The 27,222-nt window shown below is 31.8% G+C and overlaps 1 long non-coding RNA gene across 1 annotated transcript in view; it reads right to left on the bottom strand.

The window, feature by feature from the left end:
- Window positions 1–26,402, bottom strand: part of LOC143078341 (uncharacterized) — a 43,991-nt gene extending 17,589 nt beyond the window's left edge. Inside the window, exon 1 of the long non-coding RNA XR_012979181.1 lies at window positions 26,116–26,402. This is a non-coding gene — a long non-coding RNA (uncharacterized LOC143078341). The remainder of the gene's footprint in view (window positions 1–26,115) is intronic.
- Between the last annotated feature and the right edge of the window lie 820 nt (window positions 26,403–27,222).

Here is a 27,222-nt window from a genome sequence, read left to right as displayed (position 1 = left end):
TAAGTTTTAAAGTTAGTATTTTCTTAATTTTTCGTTGCCGAAAACAACATTTTCCGCATGGAATGTTTGCATATTTACAATTGATATTAGACAATATCGCTATGTGATATAAGAAAAGTTTTTATCGATACGCTTCTTCCATAGACTGATAATCAACCACCAGTGCATTATTTACATGTCACAGAACAAAGACAAAAAAAGAAGAAAAAAACATCCGATTCAGTCCACAAAACACAACACATATTTTTGCATTCTCACATTCATCTGAAAAAAAAAAACTACATCTTTCTAGTATCTTTTTATCAACCTTTATCCTGACAGGTGTATAAAATAAACGGGTGTCTTCTATTCCGTCCATAATTTTAGGGAAAGTAAAGTCTGCAGAAATACTGAAAAAGATCTATGTTTAACGAATTTGATTTCACAGTATATGTATAAGGATTTTGCACAGTCAGCTCTATTTCATCTCTCATGAGCAGTGGTTCTTTGCACGAATAGTTTTGTTCATAAATTTTGAATTGTACATTTTTGAACCTGTGGACCAATAAAGTGAAAATCTTGATCATGTAAAGCAATTGCCAACCTTAAAGCTTCTCCCTATGTATCATATGTATTTTTGGCGTGTCATGCTTTTAATTTCAACAAATCGTATCTCAAATCAAAAATCAGTTACATCCTTTTTTTGGAAGGAGGGGTATTGTTTCACCCCTGTCCGTCTGTCCTTCCGTCCGTCCCATTATTGGTATATAGTTATTTGGCATAACTCCTCCTACGTTTTGATTCCTAGGAAGTTTTCACTATGCCGTCTGTTGAGTATTTAATACTGCGCTTCAATAGAAACTATTCCTTTTTCGAACAATTGTATGTGACTACATGTCCATTATGTATTCCGTGTGCATGGAATGGGTTGACATGTCATAAAATGTGTCTATATTATTGTATGGTCGATTAAAGCTTGTGTAATGTAATTTTTTAAAAATAAATATGAATTCATAACTACATAAAAGTCATGGCCATTACAAGTGTTTCTAACCGAAAAAACACAATTATCGTCCTCGAGGTCAAAGTTCAAGGTCACATAAAGGTCTAAATTTTAAGAAGGCACACCACCTCATGATGATACATCCACATGCCAAAGATGTAAGGCCTAGGTCAATAGGTGAAGAAGCTATGGCCTACATGGTTGTGTTTTTTCACGAAAAAAAACAACATAAAGTTGAACTTGAGGTCACATTTGAAGGTCACAAAACGGTCATCATGGTGCAAGACAATTAACCCTGTGATGATACATCCACATGCCAAATATCTAAGGCCTAGTTCAAAAGAAGAAAAAAAATATGGCCATTATGTACTTTTTGAATAAATTTTGCTCTTATTTGATGAACCAATTTGAGGGTGGGGCATATTTTAAACTTAAATACCAAAAAATCTAACGGTTAAATTTTAAAAAGATTTTGCAAGAACAACCGACTAGTATAGCACTCCGAATGCCTAGTTTGAAAAAAAATAATTAAACGACACATTTTTTTTTCAAAAAAATAAATTTTCTTCTTTAAATACTAGAAACACAGCATTCACATTTCAGGTCTGATTCTGATACCCCTATTAAAGTTCGGGCAAAATTTTAAATCCGCAATAAAAAACTTACAAGGAAAGGGTATCAGTGACCTAATATTCACCTCGGCTATCATTATCAGCTATGCTATTGTCAATTTAGGATTAAATTTTTTAAAAATTAACATATTTAACCCTATAATTAAATTGAGAATGGAATACCTATACCTATATTTCAGAAACTTCCAATTTTGGCCGATTCTTGTATGTAAAAGATGACATATTTGAGTTACCAAATCTTTTAAACCTATGGTTCAAATCTTTTAAAATTTTTACAAGATGTTTAGGTTGGCCTAGTTTATCAATGAAAAAAAAATTAAGAAAAAAAACAACAGGACTTTTTTGGGGTATATGTGTTGCATGGTTATGGATTGAACTTTTATTAACTAATGTATGTCTTATCGACGTTTTTCGCGTCGGACCATGGCTTTTTAAAATGTTTTAGTTTAATTATCTGTTTGCGGTTTACTTTCACCTCTGTTTATTTTTTATGTGTATTTTGATAAATACTCTTTGACGCGGTTCGGTATTGATACATCCCACCAGTCAGTTATAGTGTTATGGTTTTTTGAATATGTTTCCTGGTATGTTTTAATTTTTTTCTCTTTGTATGTTATCAGGGATTGTTATACTATTAAATTACCCTGTTGTCTTATGCTGATGCTGAGTTCATACGTAATTCGAATTCGATTCGCATTAACTAATTCGAATTAGCTTAATTCGCATTCTAAACGTTTAACGTCCTAACGTCAATTCTAATTCGAACTGGAATGCGCGTCAAATTCGCTCTACTGTCCTTACGACGTTAACTTTTAATTCGGATTAACAAAAAAGTATTTATAATGCGAATTAGTTAACTCGAGTTAAAAAGAAGAGTCACACGTACATTTAATTCGAATTGAATTCGAATCGAATGTGAATCGAATTCGCTAATCGCGTTCACACACTCTTCTTTTTTTAATTTGAATTGATTCAGAAATACGCTTTTGTATAATACAAACTTAAAGGTAACGTCGTTTGGACAGTAAAGCGAATTTGACGCGCATTGTAATTCGAATTAGAATGACGTTAGGACGTAAAACGTTTTGAATGCGAATTAAACTAATTCCAATTAGGTAATGCGAATCGAATTTAAATTACGTGTGAACTCAGCATTAGTTTTGTTCAATTTAATGAAATTTAATGCAACTTGCATACAAGTGAAATATGCAGCTAGCTGTAAAACTAGGTTTATTTATTTTTAAGTTTTTCTCAGTTACTGCAAATCTTTAAAGTTCAAGCATCGAATGCAACAGGCCACTAAGTTCTAATCGAATGGTAATGTCATTGGACTCAAAAGTTAAGTGATTTTTTTTAAGTTAATGGAAATGAATGTCTTTTGAATATACTCGTTTTAAGCTAGACTTTGATAATTGTCATGTTATTTTTTATACAATATAACGATATGCGTCAAAATAACCAAGAGAAAAGAGACTCAGAACATATACAGTAGCTAACGTTGGTGTACCCAAATCACCCAGACGTAGCAGCGTGTCGCAATATCGTGTGCAACTTCCCCGCAGTGTGCCCAGATTGCCAACCCCCTTTTATTTTACTGTCAATTCTGATGGGATTTTTTTTTTTTGTGGGGATGAGAGAAAAGTTTTTTGGCTTTAAAAGACGGAAAGAAGTGTGTGCACTGAAGTCTCGTAAAGTCTATCCACTGCCTGAGCAAGTTGGGTTCCCCTCCAAAATCCCGGATTCACGCTTACCTTTTCGTTGCTGGCAGAAACCCAGTAAGTGTATACACGCCACATGTATGTGTAAAAAATACTTGTGTAGTCTACTTGATCAAAAATAAAAATCAACAATGATGTTTCAATAGTTTATCTGCAATGGTCGGAAACCACCCTCCGAACTGGGCGATTTGGATACCCCGACATTATACAAAATCAGACCCGAGTTTTACGGATTTATCGTTATTTTTCTCATGTTATTCCCAATTTTGTCTACCATTGATACAATGAATTATATCATACTAGAAATCTACTTCATTTCTGATTATGTATTCGATGCAATCTCTATCATAAGTTTAAACATTACATCCACGTATGTCGAATCTTTGAAAGTTACGGACATCTCTATTGGTATAATGAAAAAAGCTACGCACAAGTTGTTTTGAAGTTACGGACAGCCTAAGTGTTTTTTCAAATCGTGCTGTGATCGTTTATTTTGTAGAATTTAGTCACCTGTTAAATTTAGGAGTTTCCCTAAACGATTAATACAACTTTTCAATTCAGTGGTTTAATTGATGCATTCGTGGTATTGTTATTCTATAGAAAAGAAGTCTCTAACCGACGCAAGGCGGCTCCATCTTGGGCTGTGGTAATCCACAGCCGTTTAAGCACAGTGACTTTATGATATTATGGTACCGTCTTCAGAATCAAGACCCAATTCAGCATATGCGTATATTTTTTGACCCCTCATTTTTGTGCACGTTATGACATGTAAAATCTGTAATTTTAATCAGGCACTTGGGTCAGAACAAAATTCCTATTTATAATATTAGTACTTCACTCGCATTTTTGGAATGTCACCCGGTTGCGAGCTAGTCCATGATATTTCGATTTCTCGGTTGTCAACCCCACTTAAACTTTTTACGCCGTAAATCTTAATTGATTAATCTACACGTTGATGTATAATAACATATGGTGGCCGGATGCGTCCATTTCCCCTTTTCGTGTTTTCGCGTTTTCTCCTCTCACTTTTCCAACGCGAAATCAGGAAATCGACAAAATCGAGAAAGCAAAATCGAGAAATTGAGAATATTAAGTACTAATATTGATATTACAAAAACACCGCTATGATATTTTAAAAGTATCGCATTGATACCGCGCTGAAGTACGTCCATTATTCATAGTTCATTATTCATTATTCAATAATGAATAATGAAATAATTTATGTTTCATTATTCAAATTGAAGCGGTGAATAGTGAAATAAATATAAAAAAAATTGACTGTTGACTCTAAAGCTATATTTTGATTCGCAATGCCATAAGAGGGTTTACGGAGTACCTAAATGCCACAACATGCGTAAAAATGAGGAAATATAAAAAAGGAGATGTGGTATGATTGCCAATGAAACAACTATCCACAAAAGACCAAAATGACACAGACATTAACAACTATAGGTCACCGTACGGCCTTCAACAATAACGTTTTAAATTAAACGAGTGTTATATTTGTGTTATATAGAGATATACAACTTCCGTGACAAATTATTTGATGAGACGAACTTATTCATTTTTATTCATCATTCAACTTTTTGCTTGTTAGATTGTCGTCGGAAACATTAATAAAAGACGTTTACCCGAGAATCAACAAAATAATATTAGGCGAGTCCGGACTGTGACCTGATGACACCCCGGACCAGGAGTATACAGATTGCATATAAATATACTAAATTATTTGTTTAATTGAAAGATTTTTTTTCCTTTTTTGCTTTTTGCTTTTCCTTTATTCATTTCTCTATTTCTTTAATTATTCGATTGTCATCGGAAAAATCAATAAACGACACTTAAGCAGCGATCAACCATGTAATACACAATCTTGAACAGGTGTGACCGGACTCTGACCTGACATTACCCCGGACTAGTTTGAAGTTTACTAATAGACTATACCTGCGTGTATTTCATTACGACGACTAACTGTATGTAAACTGTTTCTTAGTCGTAAAGTATATTGACGGGACATTTGATTAAACCTGTAATACATAGGAAATGTAAAAGACATTTATCCGAGATTTAACGAAATAATCAAATGTTGGTCGTACTAGTCGAGTCCGGATGGTGACCTGAAGTAACCCCGGACTAGGTGTATTTTTTAAAAGTAGACATCGACAGAGATATAAAACTTCACACATTATTTGATGGAAATTTGTTTTTCATTTTTATTCATATCACTTTTTGCTTATCAAATTGTCATCGGACAAATAAACAAAAGATTTTTATCCGAGAATCAACGAAATAATACTGGGCGAGTCCGGACCGTGACCTGAAATAACCCCGGACTGGGAGTATACGAATTATACGTATACTGAATTAAGTGTTTAATTGAAAGATTGTATTTCCATTTTTCCTTTTTCTTTTTTCTTCATTTATTTGTCTATTTCTTTAATCATTTGATTGTTATCGGAATGATCAATAAAAGACACTTTATTTAGCAGCAATTAACCATGTAATACACAATCTTGAACAGGTGAGTCCGGCCTGTGACCTGACATGACCCCGGACTAGCTTGAAGTTTCCTTTACCTGCGTGTATTACACTACGATAACTAACTGTGTGTAAACTGTTTATTGTCGTAAAGTATGTTGACGGAACATTTTTGGGTTCATGTTTATTGGCTTAGATGTTGTTTTGGTTCAGTGAATAGCTACCACTATTCAACATTCAAATTCCTTTATCAAGTATTTCGCAATTTAATATAATATTATGTAGTAGCTTGTCGCTTGCCCATCTATAATACTAAAATTACGAGGTCCAATTTGTCAGCCGTCATCACGTAAAAACGACGAATCAAAGAATTCAACTTTATATATAACTAATATAGTACAAAGGTGTAGATTAAAAATTACACCACTCCAGGCCCTTTTGTTTTCCACGTAATCTATATTGCCAATAATTAAGAAGTTCCGGGTCGAGTCCGATACCGATACCAATAGTATATTCACCTGTTACCGATTACCTTATCTGTACGTTCCGCATCTGACAGGCGCACCACCAAACGGTGTATTCAGGATTAATATGCTATATAGTATTACACGGGTCATAATCACAGGGTTGACACACTTAACTGTCAAATTGTTACCTATTGTAGTAATTTAATCAGTTAGACTTTCTAAGATAACAATACGAATACTAAAAATCTGGACTAAAATAAGGCGTATAGGTACAGTTTTCAATTTGTTAGCGGGCATGACGTAAAACAGCGAATCAAAGAATTCAATATTTATAACTAATATAGGACAATGCTGTTGATTAAAAAATACTCCATTCCAGGACCTTTTGTTTTCCTAATAATTAATATTATCAATAATTGATAAGTTCCAGTTTGACGGGTTCAAACAGAAAGATTTGAAAGCAAGAAAACTGTGTATCTTATAATCAGCATGACTTTATCAGATGACAATACTAAAACTAAAATAAGGCTTGCGCATAGTTATATACTTTAATTCAGCCACGGACCCGCGATATACGGGTGTGTTCTAGTTTTGTTAAAAAAAACCTCACAAATATTGAAGGATGAGATCCATAAACAGTTCAATGTAATTATTGTAGAATGCCTCTACTCCATTAGCTGTACGTCTTGCGGTAGATGGGATTTCAGCACATACGGATGGTGAAACCAACGCACTATCATCAAATATTTGTTAATCGTTATTATGTATGATACAAATGTGTAACAAGTAATTTCCGAATATTGGCGCAATTGATATATTTAAAAGAAAAAATGGCGCAAATGATACCCTTGAAAAACATTAACTGGCACAAAAGGACTCCTGCCAACTATAGTCGTTTTTTAAATGTTTTATTGTTTCTAAATTTATGAAACAAATAAATGTCTGGGATTATAAATAAGATTATTTTTAAAATCATTTCATAGTTCAAAGTCAAAATAGCGGTGTTCCGTGTGAAAACAGTTTTCAAAATATCATTTTGGTCATAACACTTTTATGTAATAAATTTGTTTATAATTCCGTCCTTCCCTACTTTGATTACCAGCATGACTAACGGAATTATTGCCGACAAGCTTTCATTTAAACCATTAAAACTGAAATTTCCATTAGAAATAAAAAATTTAGCATGGATGTACTGAAAATTCGACATTTTTTTAAAATGACCCATATATCAGTATATGGGTCCGTTTAAACAGGTCTGATTCATTTTCATAACTATTATAGATGTAATGCATCTTGTATATTTCTGCCAAAATTAACTTCCTTCTGGATAGTTTCAGAGACATACAATTGTATTCTATGTCTCTGATAGTTTTAACAAAAAAGGGAAAAAATAATTCTAAGAAAATCCACATTCTCCCTATAATTTATAAAAAATATTTCCATGTTTTCTAAAGTCATTTGTAAACATTCATACTGTATGTATGATTTTTTTAAAAGTAGTTGCACAACTGTAAATTGAAGATACAAAATCATTGCAAGGCTAACTTATCTCATCATTATTATAATGCATTTATTGTGTTACAGTTCTCCAAAAAATATCTTCCTTCTCCTTAATAAAAAAAAAAAGAAAAGGTAATTCTAAGAAAATTCATAATTCTTACCCAGTCCGGGTCCGGCATTTAGTCCGGGTCCGGTGTCCGGTCTGGGTACGGGTTTCATACCAAAGTCCAGGTCCGGAGTCCGGTCCGGTCCGGTCCGGGTTTCAGTGCGTACCATTATATACTAGTATACTGCGATTTATATGGGGACGAAGTCCCCAATAACAGTAGAAAATTCAATAAAAAAAAAAAATTCGGGAAAATTTCCCGAATTTTTCATTGTATACTAATGAACTCAAAATCGTTCAAATTTTTTTTGTCGTGTTTTGAAATCCCGGACCTGCGCAGAAATGTACAATGTACTTCCTTTTTCCGGTCTTGTTTGTATGAAACTTTGAGTAAAATATATATTTATCAGTCTAGTATAAAATAGGAAGGAACGCGCAATACCAATTTCATTTTTAATAATTCCTTGATATGAAAAAACGTTACCTGATGATAGCGTTTCTTTGTTTACATTGCATATGACGTCATAATTTAAATAACGTCACAACTAAAATCCCTAACAACAGAACCAAAATCGGAAACGTTCCGGTATTTCTGTTTCTTTTTTTTAACAAATATTTAAGTTACAAAAAAATAATTCATACAGACTTCGTCCCCATTTGCAGGTAATGCCTGCCTCATATTATGGGGACGAAGTCCCCAATTACGGTAGAAAAATCAATAAAAAAAAAAAAAAAAAAAAAATCGGGAAAAATTTCCCGAATTTTTCATTTTACTAATGAACTCAAAATCGTTAACTTTTTTTTTCAGATCTACTTCCTGTTCCGGTTTTCTCCGCTTTTGCGCAGATATCTGTCTTGTTTGCATGAGACTTTGAAAAAATTTATATTTATCAGTCTAGTAAAATATAAGATTGGATCTCAATACAAATTCAATTCTAATAACTGTTTGATATGAAAAAACGTTACCTGATGAAAGCGTTTCTTTTGTTTACATCGAATATGACGTCATAACTTAAAGAACGTCACAGCTAATTCCCTAACAACAGAATCAAAATCGGGAACGTTACGTACGGTATTTCGGTTTCTTTTATCAACGTGATTGGATTAAAAAAATAATCATACAGACTTCGTCCCCATTCACAGGTTATGCCTGCCTCATATTAGTATCAACAGCGATTACTCTACAGTGTAATTAGCTGTGTGGTAAGCGAGCGTCTTACACAGCGATTTATATGGGGACGAAGTCCCCTATTACAGTGGAAAATTCAATAAAAAAATAAAAATCGGGAAAATTTCCCGAATTTTTCATTGTACTAATGAACTCAAAATCGTTCAATTTTTTTTTTGTCGCGTTTTTTAATTTCCGGATCTGCGCAGAACACATAACTCTACTTCCTTCTTCCGGTCTTGTTGTCGTGAGACTTTGATAAGTCTAGTAAAATATAGGAACTCAAGGAACACATTCAATACCAATATTTCATTTTTAATCATTCTTTGTCTTTGGTAATATGAGGCAGGCATAACCTGTGAATGGGGACGAAGTCTGTATTTTTTTTTGAATTAAAAAATGTTGATAAAAGAAACGGAAATGCCATAACGTTTTCCGATAATGGTTCTGTTGTTAGGGATTTAGTTGTGACGTTATTTAAGTTATGACGTCATATTCAATGTACACAAAGAAACGCTGTTATCCAGGTAACGTTTTTTTCATATCAAACAATTATTAAAAATGATTAGGTGTTGAATTCCTTCCTATATGTTGATAAATATACATTTTATTCAAAGTCTCATGCAAACAAGACAGGAAACGGGAGAAGACCGGAAACGGAAGTAGATCTGAAAAAAAAGTTAACGATTTTGAGTACATTAGTACAATGAAAAATTCGGGAAATTTTCCCGATTTTTTTTGATTTTGTTTTTATTGATTTTTCTACCGTAATTGGGGACTTCGTCCCCATATGAATAAACGTTACCTGATGCATTGCGTTTCTTTGTTTACATTGAACATGACGTCATAACTTAGATAACGTCACAAGTAAAATCCCTTACAACAGAACCAAAATCGGAAACGTTACGGTATTTCCGTTTCTTTTTTTAACAAATATTTAAGTTACAAAAAAATTAATTTAAACAAACTTCGTCCCCATTCACAGGTAATGCCTGCCTCATATTATGGGGACGAAGTCCCCTATTACAGTAGAAAAGTACTTCCTTCTTCCGGTCTTGTTGTCGTGAGACTTTGATTAGTCTAGTAAAATATAGGAACTCAAGGAAAACAATACCAATATTTCATTTTTAATCATTCTTTGTCTTTGGTATGAATAAACGTTAGGCCTACCTGATGCATTGCGTTTCTTTGTTTACATTGAACATGACGTCATAACTTAAATAACGTCACAAGTAAAATCCCTAACAACAGAACCAAAATCGGAAACGTTACGTTTTTTTAACAAATATTTAAATTACAAAAAAAAAATAATTTAAACAAACTTCGTCCCCATTCACAGGTAATGCCTGCCTCATATTAATGTGACCATTGACTGTCTTCCTGCAATGTACAGTTTAGTCAACAACTACTCAACAGAACGATTGATAGTGTGGTCTGCGAATATATTAAACTGAGATTTACAGTGTAACCAGCGACTATCTTACACTGAAATTCACTGTGTGACCAGTGAATATCTTCCTCTGCGATTTACAGTGTGACCAGCGACTACCTTTCTCTCCGATTTACATTGTAACCAGTGGCCATCTTACTCCGTTATTTACAGTGTGACCAACGACTATCTTGCACTGCGTTTTACAGTTTGACCAATGACTATTTTACACTGCAATTAACAGTGTGACCAGCGACTATTTTACACTACTATTTACAGTGTAACAAGCGACAATTTATCTTAAACTGGGATGATGGAGGTTGTAATATATTAAAAGTATACGTACTTCATTCAATAGTATATAAAATTAAGTTTTAAATCTAAAATACTTACAATCCACTATTTGAGAATTAACAAACAATATAGAAAAAAAAAACTTTTCCTTCTATTCTAAATTCCATTCTGAATTAATGCATTTTTGCAGCATACTAAATCGCAACTAATATATATAAGTTAGATAGTAAAATGTTATAGTTTGTTGGTTAGTTACACTTATTTGTATATGAAATGATTCAAAGTTCAACGATTCTTACAATGAATAATTCAATACAGTGTCCTTTTGAAATTATAAATGTTGACTTTAGCATAAACATAAGCTTGATTTCAAGGAAAGTCAACTGAAACATTAAAAGTATCCTTTATTAGAATGCAATGTTTTTTATTGATTTAGACAATCCTACAACATGAGTTACTTTACAGAATTTGGATTATTTATTCAATATGTTGGGTCTTTTCCGCCTTTTTCTCTCAAAACAAAAAGTTATACTTGATGACTTATATTTAATAACTTCCGTGTTCGTTTGATTTGATTTGAATAATGTACCTGCATCTTTATGTACTCTGTAATGAAAATAAACTTTTTAAATTCAATTTTCCAGCGTATCTGACAATAATTATCTAGGAAATTACGCGTTGAACACCAGGTTTTAATTATTACTAACAGGTTGAGACTTTATACAATTACTGTGTTTTGGAGAAGTCATTGATTGACTTTTGACAAACTTATATTCACGGGGGCTGTTGGAGACCATAAAGTCAATTGAACAACATATCAATCGAAACAAAAACATAGTTATTGTTGTTTGTTATATTCCGATAGAAAATTTTAATGACAAATATAAAACATGCAAAACCAAACGATTAAATTAGTTTGGCATGATATACTTTTGTCATTATGCTAGGTATCATGTTGTCAGAAACACACTGAACCGTCCCAAACGTTAGCATGTTACTGTCCTTATCTAGTAATATGAGTGTAATATCTTTTGTTTTACCTGCATAAAAATTTGTCAATATGGTGATCTGCAAAACCAATCTCATAGGATAGGGGAGGGTTAAGCGTGCATAAACGTGATTAATTCTGCCATATTCGTTTTGCCTGTCGTAAGTTAAGAGTCTGTAGTTCATTGGTTGTCGTTGCTCTTGTCAGTCTTATTTGTTTTTCTAAATTGGTGTGTTATCAAGTATGCTATCAGGTTTCTCAATTGAATTGGTTCATAATTTACATTCCAGGGTCTTTCATAACCGACTGTACAGTATGGAATTTCACATTGTAAAAGGTAGAACGGTTGCCTATAATTGCTATTATCCACTTCGTTTGAACTTTTGTTGATTATGGTTGTCTCATAGTCGATAATATTACATCTGCTATTTTTTATATAATAGTTATCAGAGGTACCAGACTGATGATTTAATACACCAGACGCGCGTTTCGTCTTCTCAAGACTCACCAATGACGCTCAGGCCACACCAATTTAATTTCTTGTTCTACGGATTTTTGGACTCCAAAATTTGGGGTTAGCGAGCGATTTGAAAATTTTAATAAAAAAATATTCAATTTGCAAATTTTTGAGGCGAAGCTTGAAAAGTAAAGGCGAGCGATTATAATTTTTTTTTGTAAACATAAAATAATAGTTTTTTCAATATTAAAACTTGATTTATCGCTTGTACTTTGACATTTCTTTAATTTCTGAAGTATTTTTTCTCTGTTCACCAAGAAATAATTAAATCTGGTCTATGTATGTGTGACTGACAATGAGACAATTCTCCATCCAAATCATAATCAGTTTGGGGGCAACCCCTTAATGTTATAAATATCTCTTTTACATGTTTTATGAGGGATCAATATAAGTTATAATATATTTGTTTGTACAAGAGGGCTCATATTTTCTCATAGAACTATAGATCTATTTGGTATTAAATGGTCAAAACATGTCCAATAATTTTGTAATATTCCTGGACTTTAACCATGTTAACACATTTACTTTAACAGTTTCATATTATTCAAAATAAGTTGACCCCTCTTTTAGAAAAATTTGTTTAAAATATGATGCAACTCTCCTATTTTTAGTACAAAATTCTAAGTGTTCAAAGGTTTTGTATAGAAGAACTATACAAATCATTGGTATTTCTATTTTCTTTTCTACATCAGTAAAATGACCCTTTGTCTGAGGGAGGGTTGTTCTCAACCTGATAATAACAAACACAGGTCAAAGTACGGTCTTTTACACAGGGCTTTGATACAGACCAAACAGCAAGCTATAAAGGACCTCAAAATTATTAGCGTACACAATTCGAACAGGAAAACCAACGATCTAATTTATATATCCAAACGGGAAAATACCAATGAACAACATCAACAAACGATAACTGCTAAACGACATGCTCCTGAATCAATCAGGACAGGTGCATACACAGGCAGCGGCTATGGATAGTTTTGTTTCGCCAGCATACAATATAATTGCAGTTGAAAGAAAATCCTTCAGAAGTTCTTTGTACTTTATTCTAACAACGAACATTTTTTGATAGGGAATATAAGTAAGGGGGAAAGAAACCATTTTTTTGTTCTTCACGGAAATACCCGCTGTTATAACTTTTATCGGAGCACTCCAGGTTTCATGCTGAAACAAATATTCTCACAGATATTTACACAGTGTGGTGGGGTGCTTTTATGTTTAAAATCGTTATATACAGGTTAGACTGTGATTTAACAAATGTTGATATCTTTTTATAATATTTACAACAACAAAAAAACGGTGCGGGAAATGGACATGATTACAATTCCGGATGAGGGAAGCGGGAATATGAAAAAAAATAAAAAAATTCTGTTTTGAAAAAAATATGTGCGGGCGGGTCCGTCGAACAAGGGACCAAATTGGTGTGGCCTCAGATAAAAATAGTTAGAAAACAAAACAATTACAAAATTGAAGAGCATTGATGACACAAAATTCAAAAAAAGATGTGCCAAATACGGCTAAGGTTATCTATGGCTGGAATAAGAAAATCCTTAGTATTTCATATAATTCATACTTTTGCAAAATGCCAGTTTATCAAAATGACCATATAATTGATATTCATGTGAACATCGAAGTGCTTACCACTGGGCTAGTGATGCTCTCATGTGGCCATCAAATGTAAAATTCTCAATATTTTCACTACTTTCATCTTTTTTTGTAATTTGATTGTACTTGCAGGTAATCTGATATCCATTTGATAAGTCAAATCCCGTTCAATCTTTTTTTCAACAACAGTATTTGTTGACTTTGTACTGCAACAAGAGGATTCATGTAAAGTACTGACGAATATGTCCAACACTATAAAATGACTATTTTCTATGTAAAGGCTGAACCAGGAGTTTGCATAGCCAGAAATTAGTAGTGGTTTTGCTAATTAATATTCATAATATGTAAATGAGAATTGTACCACGTGATAGTACTTTGAACTGGACTGGCTTGATAGGCTTGATATCATTAAAATCTTTAAAACACGGATATTATAAGTTGCCCGTCACAGAGTCCTTATTTACAATCAATTTGATATTTCCGTAAAGTTGTCAGGCGGTCAAAATCAAAACAATGAACGCGAATTTAGTGAATTTTTCGTGCTTTCGTGAGTTTATTCTTCTTGAAATAGTGATATTTTAATTTTACGTGGGAACCTAAAGTTCAACGACTACACATACAAGGTTTGGACTTGCTTATTCTTTGGAAATTCAAGTTTCATATTTCAACCCGGCAACCTGTTTTTGTAATGACCTTGTAAGCCAATTTTCAACACGAAGTTTGCAAATTTGACGTTTCAGCCATTTTAGCCTGTATTTTATACTGCAATGTTAAAAGCCTCTCGCTTCGATTTTTAAAATAGCTCAGGAACCTGTATTTTTGCAACAACAGTCATTGTGTTTCGTTTAAATCGTGTATATTGTTGTGTATATTCATTTTCTGCTCCGGCAACCTGTCTATCACTTAAATTAAAATTAAAACAGACATTTTTTCAAAATTTCCTATCATTTTAATGTAATTTCCGTGACCAGTATCCGATTTCTTTAGTTTAATATTCAAATAAGCAAAGTGGCGTTGATTTCTGGATATGGCACACCACTGTTTGTTGATAGTCGCTATCATTTGTAATTGTTGATGTTTACCAATATTATGAAAGGTTATTTGTATTTTGTTGTATGATTTCACATTCCTGTAGTTTTTTTCAGCCTTTCATGTATTCTAGGGTTTACCCTTTTGAAGACAGTGCTGCGTAGTTGATTGAATCTTTGTTTTGGTGTTGGGATTTAGATGGATATGTGTCTCACGAGTGATCTAACCATATTTACTTATATATATAGAGTAAAAATAGAGCTGTATGTGTGGCACTGCAACTGTTAGTGTACCTGCAATTTATCTTCGGCAATATTGGATGATGTAAATAAACTCATCATATATAGATATACATTTTGTTCCTCTTGTCATCAGCTTTCGAATGAGGTATAAGGTTTATCTATCATTAGGGGCTAAAGGGTCGCAGCAGTCCATTCCATTATTCAACATATCCATTTCATTATTCAAAATTGGCTATTTCTCAATGTTCACGCGTAATTCGATATTTAAGTCCTTCGTTACTCCTGTAATATCCGTTGCGGAACATATTGACTGTATACCTTTTGTTCCTCTCTTAATAAGCTTTCGATCGCGGTAAAATATATATCTGAAATTAGGGGCTGAAAGGTACTGCCAGTCTATTCCATTATTCAAAATATCCATTTCATTATTCAAAATTGGCTATTTCTCAATGTTCAGGCGCATTTCGATATTTAAGTCCTTCGTTACTCCTCTAATATGCGTTGCGGAACATATTGACTATATACCTTTTGTTCTTCTTTTAATAAGCTTTCGATCGATGTATAATATATATCTGTAATTAGAGGCTGAAGGGTCCTGCCAGTCCATGCCATTATTCAAAATATCCATTTCATTATTCAAAATTGGCTAACATGTTTAACCCCGCCACATAATTAATGTATGTGTCTGTCCCAAGCCAGGAGCCTGTAATTTAGTGGTTGTAGTTTGTTTATGTTGTTTATGTGTTACATATTTGTTTTTCGTTCATTTTTCTTTACATAAATAAGCCGGGCCGTTAAGTTTCTTGTTTGAATTATTTTACATTGTCTTATTGGGGCCTTTTATAGCTGACTATGCGTTAGGGCTTTCTCATTGTTGAAGGCCGTACGGTGACCTATAGTTGTTAATGTCTGTGTCATTTTGGTCTTTTGTGGATAGTTGTTTCATTGGCAATCATACCACATCTTCTTTTTTATATTTCCTCATTTTTACGCATGTTGTGGCATTTAGGTCGATCCTCTTATGGTCATTGCGAATCAAAATATAGCTTAAGTGTCAACAGTCAATTTTTTTTTTATCTTTATTTCACTATTCACCGCTTCAATTTGAATAATGAAACATAAACTATTTCAGTATTCATTTTTTAATATTGAATAATGAATAGTGAACTATGAATGATGGACGTACTTCAGCGCGGTCCTTAACGTTTTAAATTAAACGAGTGTTATATTTGTGTAATATACACTCATTGTAGAGTCATCTCTTGCTGACTGAAAAAGAGGTTCTACAATGTCGTCTAGTATCATATATTTTATTTGTATATCTAACATACTTTACAAACAAAAACCAAGATAAACCGGCTTATAAAAAAAATAGAATAAGCGCAACTTCAAGGGGATATGTAATTTTTTATAGTCTTAGATATGTAATTTTTATTATTTTCATTATTTCGGTGTTAGTGTTCGTTATTTCCATACGTACTTGGAGAGATGTTCCGAAAAAGTCCGGGAAAATATTACTTCCCTTTAACAAAAGTTCGGGAAAATTGTTCAGTGAAAATAGTTAAAATCTTTTTATTATATGCTGGAGATGGACTAAAAATGTTACGACCAATACCAATTTGATAAAATAAACGATGTCTGCGATCTGACGGCAAGAAAGGCACGTTTCCCCCAGAGAAATCGTTGGGGAATATAGGTAGGTCAATCTATTTATTTATAGATAGCAGAACAATGGCGTCGAGTTAGTTGCCTTTTTGTTTCTTAGTATGGATAGTAAAATTGGGTATTTTCTCTGGGTCGTTTAAATCACTCGAAACTAGGTGAGACATGCACAGAAGTGATAGATATGTATTATAAATAAAGAAAATTGAATATTTTAATCAGCAAAAAAAAAAAAAAAAAAAAAAATCTGCATCATATACCCAAGCGCCTGTGGCATACATTAGTATAAAAAGTCAAGTATGATAATAATGTTCAATACAACTTGATGAAATGTGATGAAAAAATAAACATTATGACATAATCAGTTTTTAATATTATTTATACAGCTAGGTTGATTTCAATAAATAATCTGTTATTTTGTATTTAAAAGAATAAAAATTTGTAATATTTCTTAACGGTATTGGCAAATTATTCTACAAGAACGGTCCAGAATATATAAAAGATTTTTTGAACAATTCTGTTTTTGGTTTAGGGAGTATGAAGTTTCCTTGAACAGCATTTCTCAAGGGGTATGGATTTCTGTCTGAGACATAATGAAACTTGTTAGTAAGATATGATGGGGCATCATTTTTAATGCACTTAAATGTCATCACAAACTTGTGATATGTTATTCTCTGTTCAACTGTCATCCAGTTTAAGTGTTTGAATAAGGGCGCAGAAGGAGCGAAAGGGTCTCTTTCTAGTATTAATCTAGCAGCTCTCTTTTGTAATTTAAATTTCTTATTTAAACCCTCACTGCTACAACTACTCCACACTATACAACAATAAATAAATTTGGTGTTTTTACTGTCTTCTGATTGGTTAAAATTATTAGTTTTATTTTCAATGTTGTCAATTTTGATAGCGACACGCCCACTCTGACGTTGTGTATTCATACACAAACATGTGTGTACGTTGTTATTGTTAATATAAATAATATAAAAAGTTCTTTGAGTCTTATTTTTTATAGAAATTTATTTATAATGAATGGCTATAATTTATTTTGATTTTATTGAACCATAAAACTAATTTTTGACTCTTCACATTTTACATAATCCGCTTCGCTGATTATTCAATGTGAAGATTCAAAAATTAGTTTTATGGTTCAATAAATTCAAAATAGATAATAGCCATTCATTAAATCAATTAGTGGCAAGATATAACCATTATAGAATAATTTTCTGCAGTCTAGATTTAGAAATTTTTAAGCCTTTTTTAACCCATAAGGGTTCACGCATATTTATTAGTTAGAAATATGGTCTGATGAGGAATATTCGGAAACTTTCTTTTTGTTCATTCGGAACATTTTTTTCTTATCTGTATTAGCATCCTGCAATTAAGAGCACCTCCATACGGGGTATTCAATGTATTTAAAACATGACAATAAAGAACTTTACACTGATTGCTTACTCACTTATAAGCTATATGATAATAAAATATATAGTTGAAAATCTATATAGAAAAAAACGAAATAGATATCCATACGTATAATTTTTAAAGAATAATAATGATTCAAAACATGGACACATGTACCTCAGTCTTCCAAACATTCATAAAATTCATTTAGAAATAATTAATGAGGCATTGCGAACTGGTCAACTAGTATGATACAATGTACATTACTTAATGTTCCTTACGACCGATCATCAATAGGTGTTACTCTCCCACGAGATGGATTGAGATTGAGAAATTATTTGACCTAATATAAAACCATTATTGAAGAGGCATAACTTTAGAATTGAATTCTAGATACAACGGATTTCATTAATAAAATAGTGTTACACATAAGATAAAAAGGGAATGCTTTCTTATTGCCTATGATGTAACGTAAATGTACACAAATATGATCATGGTTAATTTAAAAGAAACGGTTATCAATTCAGTAGAATTAATTGATGCACAAGAATATCCTTTAAAGATTCCCAACAAAAAAGGTTTAACTGCATTTGTTAAATTATTTCTAAGAAACAATGATTTTTTTTTATGCCAAACAACGATAATAAGCAAACAAAAAAATACAGGCTCCTGATTTCGGACAGGTATACTTAGTATAATGTATAAGCAGCAAATTAAATGTATTTGCTGGATCCAAACCCATTTCTTATGTGGAACAGGGTTTTACGGCATGCGCAAACAAATGATAAGTAAGTTGCGTTTGTCTTATTGGTAGGAATAAACATTCCATATTCTTTGAAGCAAAACAATCGTACTTTAACGTTTAATCTTGCTGCAAATGTTTGCACCTGTCCTTAGTCAGGAATCTGATGTACAGTAGTTGTCGTCTGTTTATGTAGTTCATACGTGTTTCTCGTTTCTCGTTTTTATATAGACCGTTACTTTTCCCATTAGAATGGTTTTATACTAGTTTTTTTTTGGGGCCCTTTATAACTTGCTGTTCTTTGTGAGCCAAGGCTCTGTGTTAAATGCCGTACCTTGACCTATAATGGTTTACTTTTATAAATTATTACTTGGATGAAGAGTTTTCTCATTGGCACTCATACCAAATCTTCCTATATCTATCTAATATGTTTTTTTTCTCACAGAAAAGTAAATAAAATGGCTGTTAGGTATTTTGACCTTTCACGTTGGTAAAAATTAATATCGAAATAAAAATATTAATCATCTCCTCACTTTATATTTAACACCACTCTCAACATATCCAAATTGTCCTGATTTACAATAAAAAGAAAATATCATGCTCCACACAGATGATAATGAAAACACTGTGGTATAATTTACAATTCAGTTGAAATAAGATTTGCATAAAAAAAAAGTTCTAAGGTTCACGTATTGACTTTTTTTTTCTAAAAAAGCAACTTGTTTAATCTTTAATAGTAGATAAAGTCTAGATGATATTTTTGAGCAGATCACGCCAAATTGACTTGTCCATGTGAGGGAACTTATACAACACAATGTTTACATTTACCTGTTGAAACCAACACTCGATGGTGAACGAAATCGGTTGAGTATGGACTTAAATATCAACCATTTCTAAGCATAAAACATAATGATTTATAGGTTGCAAACAAAAAATATTAACAAATTAAATATGTTTTTCCAATAATTGCAAAAGAAACAATGTTGAGTCGTTCCACGCACCGTTGTATGCATTTGAAACAAGAACAGGTTGAAAAAGGTCGTATGAATAATTCAATATTATTTCGGCAATTTCTATTTAAATATTCATGAGGAAAAGCGATATCGGGTCAGTGACTGTATAAGTAAGTAAGTAAGTAAGTAAGTAATTTTTATTGGTTTAAAATCCAAAATTACAGGATTGATACCAAGACAATACAAATTTGTTATACACAAACATACAAACATATATATATATCATACCAATTTCATAAACATTATATGAGGAGGTGGTACCACAAAGTTATTTAGTGCTTAATAAAGCATTTCTAGAAATGTACATGTCGCTTATATATTTAACAATAATTCTAATTATATCAGTCTCAACACACGTATACACAAATTTAAATCTTGCTTCATTAGTCATATTTAAAAAAGAGGGAACTATTTCACTAATTTTGGAAAACAGTTGGTCTCTAATTATATTTAGTTTTGTACATTTTAAAGTGAAATGAAATTCATCTTCTACTTCTAAGAGACACAAAGGACAAATTCTTTCTTCTACAGGGGTTTTAGTGTGACGCCCTTGTTCAATTCTAAGAACACTATTACTAATACGAATTTTAGCAAAATGCCCTATTACTTTTCTGTCTATATTTAACAATAAATAGGTTTCCAATTTATAATTTTCTTTAAGCTGTCTATATGTTCTCAGCTTATTACCATGTACTGATTTATTATCACAAAATATATTTTCTTTCCAATAATTAAGATATCTATGATTAAGTTTGGTATGAATTGCATATAATAAACGCCTTTTTGAAATAGTATCATGATTTTTCCAAACATGTGAAAAATTTAATGTAGCAAGTAACTGTTCAATCTTTGTAGCAAATCCATTGGTTAATTGCAGGTTGGAAAAATATACATCTTTTAGTAAACAATTGTTATCAGATTTGATCACATGCAACCAGAAGCCAATTGACAGTTTTAATACTTCTACAAAAACTGGATACATACCAAGTTCAGCTAGTACTGCTAAATTGACAGCTGATTTATTTACTCCAATTAAAGTTTTTGCAAATTTAATTTGGACTTTGATGGTAGCCAATGACCAATATTTTGACTCTAGATTTGTAATATCTTTTATCATATACAGAGACCAAACTTCACTACAGTAAAGAAGTATAGGTTTAACACCAGCATCAAAAAGCTTAAAGTGAGGTAATACATTGATATCTTCAGAAAATAACAGTTTTCTAATACAAAATATAGCTTTTGAGGCTTTTTTACAAAGAAGTCTCACTGCTTCTGTAAAACTACCAGATGGTTTAAACAGTATACCCAAATATTTATATTCTTTACAGTGTTCCAAAATATTATCACTAAAAACAAACTTGTCTTTTGCAAGTTTTTTACCTGATTTGTTAAAAATCATAACTTTGGTTTTATCAAGATTTACTGTTAAATCCCAACTAGTGCAATATAAACTAAGCTTGTAAAGGCATTTTTGTAAGCCATTAGCCGATTCAGAAATAAGGACTAAATCATCAGCGTATAACAGACATGATATATCATTATCATTTAACTTGGGTGGTTCACATGTAGAGTCAAAAATAGATGGTAAATCATTAATATATAAAGAAAATAATGTAGGGCTTAAAATACACCCTTGTTTTACCCCAACTGAGAAATTAAAAAAATCAGTGATACCTTCCGAGATCTTTACCGAGTACAAAACCTCTTTATACATATCTTTCATTATACTAAAAAAAGGGACCATCTATGTTGTAATAGGACAATTTATAAAAGAGGGCATCTCTGTTAATAGTATCAAATGCCTTCCTGAAATCAATGAAACAGGCATATATCTTTTATGATGATTTAAATGCTTTATCAATTATAGTTTTTAGAGTTAAAATATGATCACTTGTTCGACTTCCCTTTCTGAATCCACATCTTAGTGCATGTGTTACAATCTTTAAAAGTAGTATACTCTTTCTTATCATAACAAACATTTTTATCATAATCAATATTCATTAATTTATTAAAATATTTAAACCATTCTTTAGGTTGTATGTTAGAACTAGGATCCTTGAAGTTCTCTTTTTTTAGTTTCTTAATTGTTTTCCAAAAATCATTTGGACAGCTATTATTTGAATCTATAATCTGTTTTATCATTTTATGTCTAAATTGTTTATACTTTTTCCTTATAAGTTTATTCAGTTCCTTTTTATTATATAATACTTTGTGTCTAAGACTGTCATTCCAGGGCTCAGTACATAATTTTCTAGTCAGACTCTTTAGGGACCTATATTTAGATTCACATTCATTATCATAATATGGCTTTTTTATTTTTCTTCGTTTACTTTTTTTGGTTTTACCAGGGGTCTTATTACTATTACTTAAAAAAGCAGCATTGTATAATATTGATGATATACTAGAGACTGTATCATTAACATTTTGAGTTACATTGGAATTACATGTATATATTATTCGAATCTATTTTTTGGGTTAAATTATCTACATCAGAATTAATAGTTCCAAAGTTCACTTTCAACATATTGGACTTAAAAATTTCTTCTCGTTTAGTAGTCCATTTAACTCTTCTAAGAGTTGGCTTAACATAATTATCACATGACTTATTTACTAATTGAGAATGTATAGTAATTGAAATTGGACAGTGATCAGATATTGTTGGTTCAAATTGTCCTACACTAAAATTGACAATATTTGGTAAAAATTCAGATGAACATAAACAATAGTCATCAATTGACACACCATTATGATTATAGAAAGTTATTTTACCTATTGAATCACCGAGAGTTCTTCCATTAAGGATTCTTAATTGAGATTCTGTGCATAAGTCAAGTATTAATTTTCCATAGTTATTAGTTTTTTGGTGTACTTGAGTATTTCTTAATTTGCATACACTATCTGCAACATAATTAGTGGGAAGAAAGTTGTCCAAACTGTCATCTACTTCATTTGTTATGAAATCTAACTCTTTACAGTTTATATGTGCATTTAGATCTCCCATAAGGATTACATCCCCTGATATACTATATTTCGCAATATCTGCTTCAAGTTTCTCAAAAATTTGTTTATCAAAATTTGTTCTTAATGTGTAAGATGAGTTTGAAGGAGGAATATATAAAAAAACATAAAAATACATTTCTATCAAAACTGAAAAATGTCTTGTCTAGTTTAAACCACATTATATCATCCATTGTTTTATCCATCAACTTTACACCTGATAATATTTCCTTCTTAAAAAATGTAGCTAACCACCTATATGACATATGACATAGAAATATACAGTCGACGCATTTTGACTGCACAAATAGAACGATCGCAGTATTTTAATACATCTATATGCAGAGTTACATAAAGCGCGTTTTTTGTACACTGAAATACACTACTGTCACTATTCCAAATAGTAAACAGTCAGTATACTAATGATATTAATGTTGTGTTTAACATTGACTATAGTCATGATAGTAGCCAGGGTTTGAGACAATAGTGCACTCCCCTTCGGGTGGTGCACTATTGTCTCTCACCCTTGCTACTATTTTCGCATAGTCAATGTTAAACACAACATTATTATATAAATAGGTCGGTAGACTATTTGCAACCGCATTTAAATTCCGCCATTGCATCATCACTTCAAATAGAATTAGTCGGTTAAACCATGAATGTAATTGAAAACAATAGACTGAACAGGTTGTTAACACTTTCAACTATCAATAGGTTCAAGCAACATTTTCGAATTGATAAGTTCATGTAAGCGTTAATTTTGTTACAGTTAGGAAATTTTAGTGATATTGATCCTAAAACATTACACAGGTCATGATCTTAGTTTGTGAATTATGTTTGCAGTTTTCTTGACATGCATTGTGACGTGTCATCGTATTCATTTTATATTAGAAAACTATAGCAGTTATATTAGAAAAGTATTGCATTCATAATTTTTTTATATTAAAAAATCATCGCTATGATACAAGACAAATATCGCATTGATATAATAAAATATAGCAGTATCTTTGATTTAAAGGTGATTTTAGCTTAGCAAACAATTGAATTCATCTCAATTGCCTTCCAATGAATTTGCTACATGATATTTATAGAATGTGTACATCTACAAATGATAAATCGTGCATTTATGTTTCATTTATTCAACAATTTAATTTTCTCGTTTAAATACACCATGCTTGTTATTACATAAAATAATTCATGGAAATTATACACCAGACGTATGTCGTGTTAAATGTCACCCTGTTTAAAGAAAAGATTCATTACTGAAATTTCCCACAATATCGCTCGTTGATATAAGAAAAGTTTTTATCGAATCACTTCTTCCATAGACTTATGATTATATTTTTGTTGTGGTATAATTCTTTTCTTAGCATTTATTTATTTTGTACTTGACCCTTATCATTTTATTATATATATTATTCAAAACTCACACGTGCTGGTAAATTGAATAATATATGTATTTTTAGAAAACGATTGCAGAAAATTCTGCCGATTTCAATAAATATCGGGTTATATCTTGTTGCAAACACTAGTGGTGCAGCCACTTTCAAATTTTTTGAAATTCAATTTTAGAGATCCTATTCCTTCTTTTTTGTGTTTTTTTTATAATACTGACGATCTAATTTTTACAATGTCCTCTTTTAAGAAGTAAAGTCTACGTATAAGTACGTGTAGACCCACGTTTCCAACACGCATTGACATGTTTCGATACGAAGTAAGCACGTTTTGTTACGTTCCGCTAAGCTTTGATACGCATTTACTAGGTTTCTACTTCGTTAAAATTTTCGCTACGTTTGTTGTTGAATTTTCAAAACAACGGGGCAGGTCCCGTTTTGAAAAAAGGATCACTGCGTTTCGTTACGCTTCGTAACGTTTATCTCCGTTTCGCTACGCTTTCAAAACGTAGTAAAACGTAGCTCTTGAAACCTGACAGTGTGACTGGGGCTCTAGGCAACCGTACATTTAGTCTGATTAAAACCAGCACCCACTGTTTGAGACGCATGTGGATAGTGGGGGGGGCTGGTTTTAATCAGACTGCCGTACAGTCTTCATCAATGAAAAAACTCATACCGTATGGTCGGCTCTATGTAAGGCTTGACATGAAAAATATCATTTTGATTTAGAAAACTAACAAACTAATTTATTACATAACGATTTATGAAAAAACAAATATGACAGACATGAACTAACGACAAAATTAACCACTGAACTACAGACTCCTGACTTTGGATCTAGGCACACAAAGAATATGGCGGAGTTAAACATGCATATGTGTGAGCTCTCGCCCCACCCCCTAACCAGGGTCAGTGTAGTAACAACGCAACATAAGAACACACTATAAAATTTAGTTGAAAAAGGCTTAACTCATCAGAGCGATACTAAGCTACCATTTGATTTTTAATGTGGGCTAGGATGAAGCTTTAAAATAAACAGGACTGGAGTTTTGGGTTAAAATAAAAAAAAAAAAAAAAAATGCAGGACAAACATTTTTTTCAGTAAAAATCAGAACAATATCTTCCACATTATCACCAAATTCATTTAAAATAACCACATGATTTTTTTTCAAGTTTAAGCTACAAAACATGGTTGCCTCTATCCGAACGATTATACTGATTCGCGTGCAGGCTATGTTCTGACAAATAGTTTCTTGCAGCTGTTGAAAAGGGCAGGGTATTTTTGTTCTCAGACGTCACTTTTAGAGCGATTTGATACACGTGCTTTTAAAGTGCACCCTTTACATAGATATAAAGAAGCTGTTAGGAATAAGAATTTAATTAAAATATACCATTGTTTCACATATACTAGTAAGAAATCAATATACGTTTATTAGGTTATTTATTTTTAAAATTCCTTGATGTGGTAACATTATCACTTCTTCACTCCTTTTAAAACAATTATATATTTTTTATACACTATATATGCAAATAAGCTGGAAAGGTATATTTGCTCAAGGCGACATATAGTAAAACAAGAGATAGATCTTCTTCATTTACGTCAATTATTCCATGTCTACATTTTGACTTTTAAAATAGACTAAGTTAAGTGCATTATTTCTATTTATTTTAACCAAAGAATGTTAAAATATTCTTAAACTGAAAAAAAAAGTGAGTCGATTTTTAAATGTCAAAAATAAAATTAAATTCGTCCTGCATACCTTTCTGAGGTGGGTCCGTATCCTTTCGGGGAAGAAGAATCAGCAAACTCCGAAACAGTGGTGACTTTGCTTCGCTTAACTATCATCACGTGAAAGCCAACGTATCGTAGTTAAGAGGAAGTTACCGCTGTTTCTGAGTTCGAAGAAGAATATGTCCAATTAAGTGTAGATAAAATACGCGTTTCTTCTGATTTCCCCTCTTACTTTATTTATGTGTTTTATTGTGTCGAAATAATGACCAGCCTTCAGAGCCCATACCGGGTTGTATTATGCTTATCCACAATTAAATCAACAGACCGTCCAGTAGTGTATCACAACTTTCGATATTAATGACCACTGAATAATCCACAGTTTGCTAATTGGTAAAATTTAACCTATATGATATATCATGCATGTATATCTAATATGTAACAAATTTGAATTTATGTTGAACGGAAACCAGTTAGATATTGTTTCATAACATATGTATCTTGGTTTATTATTAAATGAGTTTTTGGATTATAATTACATGGCGAAAATTGTAGTAATATCAGCAAGCAGATCTTTAGGCTTTCTTCTCGTTAAATGCAGAACAAAAGGTGGTTTTGAGTATTCTATTTTACACTTTTCAACACTCTTGTTTTTGAATATGGATTCAAAAAATAATTATTAGGTAATAAAAGACTGAAAAATCGGAATTTCAGAGTTTACACAAAGTTTAAAGAATTTGAGATGGAACATTTTTGTAATATTGATATAATTATTGATAAACATGTAATACAAAATATTGAGATGATCTGTTTTAAAATGAATTTATAGAATAATAGTTTAATGGTTTAATTTAAACGAGCGAAGCAAACTACGTTCGTACAGACTGTTTAAAAAAAAAACATTTAGGGGGGGGGGAATCTTTAAAATCATACCTGGAAAAAATCTTGGTTTGCATTTTTCAAATTTTGAAGTGGTACTGCTCCTTTTAAAATTGAGACTGGGAGGTATGAAGGTCTCTTAGTTGAAAATAGAGTTAGTTTTACCAACTCTTGTATACAATGAAAATCTTTTATTTGAAGGGGAAAACATGTATTAATGAATTGTCCTGTGTATTCAAGATTTGGTTTTTGTTATTAG

Source organism: Mytilus galloprovincialis, chromosome 6 (genome assembly GCF_965363235.1).
Source record: "Mytilus galloprovincialis chromosome 6, xbMytGall1.hap1.1, whole genome shotgun sequence".
Lineage (NCBI taxonomy): Eukaryota > Metazoa > Mollusca > Bivalvia > Mytilida > Mytilidae > Mytilus > Mytilus galloprovincialis.
The sequence above is the reverse complement of the archived record's forward strand: the minus strand, read 5'-3'. Positions and strand labels throughout refer to the sequence as shown.